Genomic DNA, 9,266 nt, shown 5'->3' on the forward strand with positions numbered 1-9,266 from the left:
GTTAAAAGTTCAGCTACAGAATAGTTTGAATGTCACTGTGAGGTTAGGGATGTCAGAGGAACCAAGCAACAAATTCCATTGGAAGGTAGTAAGAGCAACTTACATAGACCAGATGATCTTTTCTACTTACTGCTATTAGCAAGAGTTTGACTAAGGCAATGTTATTAGAGAAAATGTAAGCCTGGGCATGCTAGTTGTCACTGACTGTTTAATGTGGAAAAACTTACTCCAGTATGCTGGCATGCCTTTATATTTATATCAGGACTGCTACCGCCTTTGCAAAGATTAGAAGGAAATACTGTGTTAGGAAAACCACATTCAGGAAATTGGCTTTACGTTTTGCAAATTCTCTATCTCCCATTGACCAGAGAACACATGAATCTAAGATTGAATACCCTGTTTTCCCCAAAATAAGACATCCCCTGATAATAAGCCCAATTGGGCTTTTGAGCGTGTGGCAATAAGGCCAAGAGCTTATTTCAGGGTTCAAAAAAAATATAAGAAAGGGTCTTATTTTCAGGGAAACACGGTAGTTTGCATCTTTTCTGTTTTAACACCGTAGCAACATGGGTAATCAAGATGCATGAACATAGTATCTCCATAGGATTCCTTTTTATATGAAAGAAGCATTTTCATGACAATAATAATAAGAATAACACTATGGCACTTTTCTTAAGAAACTCTTGCAAATCAGAAGATTTTAAAAACCCACCATTAGCAATTTATTTTATTTATTTTTATTTTATTTTATTTCTATACCACCCTTCTCCTGCGGGACTCAGGGCGGTGTACAGCCGAGATAAAACATTGCAAGTAAAATTTAAAAACAGTTTAAAAAACAATTAAATAATTTCGGCCCAAGATTTAAAACAACCCAATTAAAACCAAATTCAATTAAAACTGAGAGGATGGGATCAAGCCAGCCCAGCTAGATGGAATAAGTGTGTTTTCAGGGCCCGACGAAAAGTCCGGAGGTCTGATATCGTGCGTATCTCAGGGGGTAGGTCATTCCAGAGGGCAGGTACTGCCACAGAGAAGGTTCTCCCCCTGGGGGTTGCCAGCCGGCACTGTCTGGCCGACGGCACCCTGAGGAAGCCCTCTCTGTGTGAGCGAACCGGTCAGTGGGAGACTATTGGCGGCAGAAGGTGGTCTCGCAGATACCCTGGCCCTAAGCCATGGAGCGCTTTAAAGGTGGTCACCAACACCTTGAAGCACACCCGGAAGACCACAGGAAGCCAGTGTAGCTCGCGCAGGAGAGGTGTCATATGTGAGCACCCCGTTGCTCCCATAATCCCCCGTGTGGCCACATTCTGGACTAACTGTAGCCTCCGGGTGCACCCCAAGGGGAGCCCCATGTAGAGAGCATTGCAGTAGTCCAGGCAGGAAGTGACGAGTGCTTGAGTGACCGTGCGTAGGGAGTCCCGATCCAGAAAGGGGCGCAACTGGCGTATCAGGTGAAACTGATAAAAAAGCCGCCCTGGCCACGGCCATTATATGCTCTTCTAAAGAGAGCCGTGCATCCAGGAGGATGCCTAAGTTGCAAGCCCTCTCTGTGGGGGCCAGTGATTTGCCCCCAATGACCAGCGATGGCACCAGCTGGCTATATCGGGACGCCGGAAGCCACAGCCACTCGGTCTTGGAAGGGTTGAGTCGGAGCCTGTTTCTTCCCCTTCCAGGTCCGCACGGCCTCCAGGCACCGGGACATCACTTCAAGGGCATCGTTGGGGTGGACTGGGGTGGAGATGTACAGCTGAGTGTCATCAGCATACTGATGGAACTCCACCCCAAAGCCACGGATGATCTCACCCAGCGGCTTTACATAAATGTTGAACAGAAGGGGTGAGAGGACCGACCCTTGTGGCACCCACAAGCAAGGTGCCTCGGGGTCGACCGCTGCCCCCGTCAACACAGATTGCAACCGGTCAGAGAGGTAGGAGGAGAACCACCGCAGAACGGTGCCCCCACCCCCAGCCCCTTCAACCAGTGCAACATGATATCATGGTCGATGGTATCAAAAGCCGCTGAGAGATCTAATGTTCTGTTCCCGTCTCCACACACAGACAAACACAGCCAGCCGAGGGTTAAGAAAGCACTTGGCACGCACACAGGTTGTTATCTAAAACTTGGCAGCTATACGAGCATCGACTGCCAAGGGCTTTACTTCATCAGATAAACAGAAAATACATACAAATTGCAAATAGTCCGGTTCAAAACAAGGAACCTTCGGCAGATTTAGGTGTTGTTCAAGTGACTAGCCAGAGTTAGTTTTTGTTCGTCACAGAGTCTTAAACAGCCTCTCTTATATAGTCTCTGGGGTGTGGTCCAGTGACTCAATTATAATCCCTGGCACGCCTCCTTAACTGCTGCAACCGTTTATCATGCCTTCGTTGGCGTGGATCCAGGAACGACAGATCACCTCCCTCGCTCTCATCGGAGACACCTGGCTCCTGGCTAATCTCCTCTTCCTTGGCCGGCACTTGAGGCAGTGCCAGAGGGGAGGGGCCTGGAGAGGGAGGCCTGGCCGACTCCTCTTCTTCATGTTCGGAGCCTTCTTCCTCCGATGAGATAGGCTCAGAGGGCGGGGCCATAACATCTAACAGGACCAGGATAGAGGAACAACCCCTATCCCGAGCTCTCCAGAGATCATCCACCAACGCGACCAATGCCGTTTCCGTGCTGTGCCCAGGCCGGAAGCCGGACTGGAGCGGGTCTAGATAGACAGTTTCATCCAGCTACTGGGGAAGCTGCTGCGCCACCACACTCTCAACAACCTTCGCAATGAAGCGAAGGTTGGAGACTGGACGATAGTTAGCCAAAACAGCCGGATCCAGAGAGGGCTTCTTGAGGAGGGGCCTCACCACCACCTCTTTCAAAGCAGGCGGCAGGAAACCCTCCCCCAAAGAAGCATTTATAATCCTCTGGAGCCAGCCTCGTGTAACCTCCCGGGTAGCCAGTACCAGCCAGGAGGGACACGGGTCCAGTAAACATGTGGTTGCATTTAACCTCCCCAGAATCCTGTCCACGTCCTCAGGAGTCACAGGATCGAACTCGTCCCAGATAACATTCTCAAGACCCGCCTCAGCCACCCTGCCGGAATCTACCCAGTCAGAGTCCAAGCCTTCCCGAGCCACCTCAGACGTTTCACCGATAGATGGCAGGTTGAAATCCCCCATGACTAAAAGTCTGGGGGTACCAACCGCCACCTCGGCTATGACGTTGAGCAGCTCGGGCAGGGCCGTTGCCACATGGCAGGGAACCAGGTACGTGATCAACAAGCCCATCTGTACTCCACAACCCCACTTCACAAAAAGGGACTCACATCCAGCTATCTGTGAAACAGTGGTCTCCCTCGGATTAAGACCTTCCTTTATAATAACCGCCACCTCCCCTGCCCTGAGCTCTCGGCTGATGGAATGCTCGGAAGCCTGATGGGCACATATCTACGAGGGGAACTCCCCCCTCCTGGCCCAACCAGGTCTCCATGATACCTGCCAGGTCCGCTCCCCCCTCCTGAATAAGATTGCAAATGAGGGGGGCTTTATTTACCATGGACCTGGCATTGCACAACAGCAGCCGAAGGCTCGGGCCCTGAGAGTCTGAACAGCCTGGGGTGCGAGAAGTACTATGGGGACTGGGGCGTGCCACCGCTCAAAGATAGCGAGTGCGAGCCCCCACCACATGATACAGCCCCCTGCTCCTGCCATATCTGCCCCACTCAACACATTGATAGAGAAGCCCTCAACAGAATGAACTCTAATGTCCTCCTTACCCCCGGAATCCGCACCCTCCGTGGCCCCACTGACAGCTGGGCCGGACCCCTCCCCCATGGGTTAACCCCCAAACCCACACAACCCTCCCGCCCTTAAAATCCCTTAAAAATCTATCAAAAAGTTTCCCTAAAAAACCCCTCAATCACCTTTTTGCGACATGCCACCTCTTGGGGTGCCAAAGCCCGTCATAAGGTAGGCCCTTGATAAAGTGGAGGGCCACACCTGCGAGAGGGGGGAGTCTCGCAGAATAAGAAGTTCTGTTGGCGAATACATCTAATCAATCAATTAATTAATCAGGGGGAAGTCCACGGCCTGGGGGTAATCAAGATAGTCAATGCCATTACCAGCATCATATAATCCTCCTAAGATTATCCAATGAATTTCTGTCTTAATAAACTTTTAGATGAGGTTTGAAGCAGACATTTCCTATTGATGGTATCTTTTAACAAGGGTCACCGGATCGGGCTAAGCTTCTGTAGGAATGGTTTTGTTTACTATAATGTATTTGTGGGAAGATACTTGAGTTGGGAATGCTTCAACAGGAACAGCATGTTTTTGGAAGAAAATTTTTATAGCAGACCTAACTCCAGGCATGAATACTCAGATTATACGGAAACTCATAAAAAGATACAGATGGTAGCATACAGTACAAAGGAGGTACAGATAGAAGAATTGAGTAAAAAGGAATATCAAGGATGTGAAAAAATAGTTTAAGGAGTATGATTATGAGTATATAAAACCAGAATACCCAAATATTACCTTATTTTTTTTTATTATCACAGAAGTCTCTACAGGCCCATAAAGCCTGAGTATTATACATATCTGCTTGATTGTTTACATATCAGTTACTGTAGGACTTGAAATTTCATGAATACAGGTAGTCTTCGAGTTACGATGGCAACTAGGACCAGAATTTCCTTTTGCAAAGCGATGAAGTTATAAAGTGCAACTACAGTCCTAGTTGCTGTTGTTAACCAAATCCCATGGTTGTTAGGTTACACAACTTTCTGCCAGCTTCTCACAACCAAGTCAGTAGAGAATCCAACAGGAAGTTGCCAAGTCCTAGGCAGCTTGCAAGCAGGTTGGCAGGCAGGTAAGTGGGTGCTGCCAGGTGGAGGGGGGACAAGGGAGACGCCAGGAGGGGCTGCAAGGGGCATGCATGTGGGAGCTGCGCAAAGGTGTGAGGAAGATGCAGCAAGGCTCAGGAAGGGTGCTTAGGTGGGGAGCACTTATCCTAGTGGTTTTCAACCTTCCTTGCCAGCAAGTGGGCAGCCACAGCATCTTCCACAGCCACTTGGATCATCAGGGTGGAACTATAAAGCTGAGTGTCATCTGCATACTGATGATACCTCAACCCACGCATGATCTCACCCAATGGCTTCATGTAGATATTAAAAAGGAGTGGAGAGAGTACTGAGCCCTGTGGCACCAGAGAAGATAGCGGCTGGGGCAGGACCTCTCACTCCCTATTAACACTAATTGGGACCAGCCTTGGAAAAAGGAGCTGAACCAGTGCAAGACTGTGACACCGCCCAATCCCAGCCCCGTAGCCAACCCCAACATGATCGATAGTATTGAAGGCCGCTGAGAGGTCAAGGAGAGTGAGGATGTTTGCACCACCTCCTATTTGCCTTAAAAACTCTCATTTTTAACAGAATAGCCTCAGAAGAAGGTTTCTCTATTTCATTGCTAATCTGTTTCTTGAATAAACATGTCTTTTCATTAAGAAAGAAAACATGCAGCTTCTAGGTAGATTTTAAGTAGCATCATTCTCATTATGTATGGTTTATCCATAAATTGGCTTTTCTTCTTGAATTTGAGTAATATTCGTTATCAGTGCTTCCCACACCTGGATAATTACCTCAAATTGGGTAACTGGTTTTCCTTTGGGTACTGACACATGAATCCATTAACCAATCACAGCAGGACATTTAAATTAATTTAAACTGTTTAACCTACATTGGGTAAAAAGGATTTTCTGTCAAAGCAGTTTTGGGTAATGAAAGAAAGCTTAGCAAGTACTGATTTAATGGGTGGAGTCATGGGACATTTGGATACACTAATATGGAAAATATATTGTGCCCTTTCAGCATTGCAATTATCCATCAATACATCTTAACATTTTTTAAACTGAAGGTAGCATGAAAACAGTTGGAAGAGCTTGTGGGAGCAGTGAAATTTAGATATTTCACTCTTATTTCTTAACAGTAAAGCTTTTTAAAACTATGGCTTACATATGCATTTTTTTACAGAGCTGTATAGTGATATACACATCCTTTACCATTAAAGGATAAAATATTTAAGAATATGGCAACCATGCAACTAAAGTCTCAGACACTGTTAGTCACCTACTCGTGCGTGTCTCTTCAGCATTTCAGGCAGACAGAAGAGAACAAATAACAAAAGAAGACAATTTCCTTTGGTTTAAAAAATGAAAGATGTTCATCATCGCCAATATTTTCCACAAGCAAATAGGGAAATGATTTATGCTACATGGCCCACATTTAAAAAACTTGCAACTAGCATTGGGCAGTTTCTGAAATTTATGCTGTGAACTTTTCTTAGAATGTAATTCAGGGAGATTTTCTATTAAATAGATATGCTTGGGAACTGTATGTTGTAGTAATCATGGACTGTACTTCAAATTCCTAAACTTGACACAGAATCAGCTTAAACTTCATATTGGGCTGATTTATACCTAATGCTCTACTATAGGCTAATGTGATGTATTTAAATTTTTCAGCTTATAGGATGTTTAACTATATGACAGATTGCTTGTTTTCAGCTTGTGATCCTTGAAATTATGGTGTAATATTCTGTGTGAATCTGGTCACATAATTAAAAACCCAGATTTAATACTATATGTGAACTCTACTCAGCCATAGGATTTTTTCAAGAATAAATCAAAACAATATCAAGATCCCTTTAAATACTACAGGAAAAATGAAAAGTACGGTATAATAAATAATATTTTTTTCTGTTTCAGTTCTTGTGTATATTTAACATTTCACGTTATTCTATTTCAATTTTGGTCAGGAATCAATGCACAAGACGAGGCACATGATACAGGGAATTTGACAGAATCCATTTCAGTTCACTGACTTAATTCACTCAGTTCACTGAGCTGCGATTTAAACTTTCATGCTACAGTGAAAGTTGGATACACTAAAATACTTCTTTTAATCAGAAGCTTTAAAAGTATTAAGCTGCATTTCTATCACGGCATAATTACGATAAAAATGTTTTCAAAAATTACCTTAAAACAAGAAACTTCTAATATTGAGACAATGAATGAACTGAACATTTCATTTAGTACTATAATTAAAACCTTGATTAATCTAGGTAAAGCTTGCCATTCTCATGTGTCCCTCATGTTCCTTATAAGGTTGGAGTAAATGTCAACACCAGACTTTCTGGCTCGATACTACATTCTTATTATAGTAACGACTCCATTGGAGATACCACACTGAAGACTGACCTTCATCAAAACTGGAAAGGGCAATATTGATTGTTTTGCTAAACAGAATGCAAGAACTCAGAGTTTTCTTTGTAAACAAGTTACAATATATGTATATGTATTATCGTATATATGTATCATGTATTGTGTATGTATTATGAAAATTAAATATTAAATTAAAAAATTAAATATTTAAGTAGCACATGTGTGATATATGAAGATAATGATAAAGGAGCTGTTTCCATCTTAATCTACTTCTAACCTATCAAAACTATTTGTAAAATAACAACTCTACTGTTTGAATAATTAATTAATTCAATGTAAAACAATATTTCAACAAGGCATGTGACAATCATGGATTTGAAATGTAATTACAACTTCAAAGACTGTCTGACAGCTATTTTTTTTTTCACAGAGGAAGAGTGCTGCCAAATAAACTTGTAGCATATTAAAGATGGGCAAATCTACCAGATACATGTAGAATGTGCCATTGAAATAGGTCCAACTTTAATATTCTGCAAAACTTGCAGTATTTACTTACAGAGAGTCGGAGAATATACAGGTAGTCCTCAACTTGCAAGCATTTGAAAGACCAATGTTTTTTAAAGTTACAATGGCACTGGAAAAAAGGACTTACAACTGGTCCTCATACTTATGACCGCCACAACATTCCCATGGTCATATGATCAAAATCTGGGCAATTGGCAACCAGCATGTATTTAGAATGGTTTCAGCACCTTGGGATCAATGTGATCATTATTTGCAATCTTCCCAGTTGGCTTCCAACAAGCAAATCAATGGGGGAAGCTGGATTTGCTTAATGACCACATGATTCACTTAACAACCATGGCAAAAAAAAAGAGGTATACAATCAGGTGCAACTCACTTAAGAACTGCACTGTTTGCCAATGGAAATTCTAGTTGTAATTCAAGGATTCCCTGTAAATCTGTTTGATTGTATCTCAGTCTGGATCCAATTAATGATATCTAGCTTAGGTGTACAGTCAATTCCCATTATTTGCTTTAGTTATGTGCAATAAAGTTGTGGTGAACACTGAATTAGCGAATAGTGAAATATCAGCTGAGAATTCAAACTTTTTATCACTCTGCATGTCCATGAATGAGTCCAAAAACCTGCAAATATTTTTAGTATACTTACTAAAAAGTAAGTCCCACTGTGTATAGCAGATTTATATCTGAGTGGACATGGATAAAATCATATTGTACATCTTTTTACATCTGCTTATCAGAAAAATCAATCCATAATAATGAGTAAAATGTTTAGGACTGGGCTGAAAACATACCGTACTTATTTTCTCTATGCACCCAAAAGTGAGCTAAAAGGGAAAATATTCCAAATAACCATGACCACAAAGAAGTCTGCAGGTTCATTGTGTTTGCCTCCATCACTCATATTCTGAGTACATATAATGCATTACTTTGAGAAAACTATCATATATCATGCACAAGTATTTAAATTAGTAGGTCACAGATAACCATGTCACCAGGCAAACTATATACTGTAATTTGTGTCAGGCCTGTCACAACACAACTGATGCATGCTACATAATCTATGTCATTTATGCAATTATATTAGCCAATTATGATTTTGTAAATAGATCATAATTAAATAGAACTCTCTGAGTTTTTCTCTAGAGAATCTCCCCTTCTTTCAATTAAGCAGAGAAAGAGATTCCAACTTATGGTAGTTTATTCTACAACATCCAGGAGATTTTTAAATGAATGTAATTTAGAATAAATGTAAACGGTATCGTCATAAACAGTGTAAGAGACAAAATCTTGGAAATGTTTCATTAAGATCTTGTTATTCATGGAAGGCTTTAAATGGAACCCTACTCTAATGTAGTACTCTAGTCACATGGTCATAAGCTTAAAGTCAAACCACTACATTTTATGTATTTATTTGTATCCTGCTTTTATTATTTTTATATCTAACTCAAGGCACTGAACATATCTAACACAGCTTCTTCCTTCTATTTTCCCTGTAACAACAACCTTGTGAGGTGGATTGGGCTGAG

Source organism: Pituophis catenifer, unplaced genomic scaffold (genome assembly GCF_029215685.1).
Source record: "Pituophis catenifer annectens isolate HBS135680 unplaced genomic scaffold, rPitCat1.0.hap2 SCAF_4, whole genome shotgun sequence".
In the NCBI taxonomy this organism is placed as follows: Eukaryota; Metazoa; Chordata; class Lepidosauria; order Squamata; family Colubridae; genus Pituophis; species Pituophis catenifer.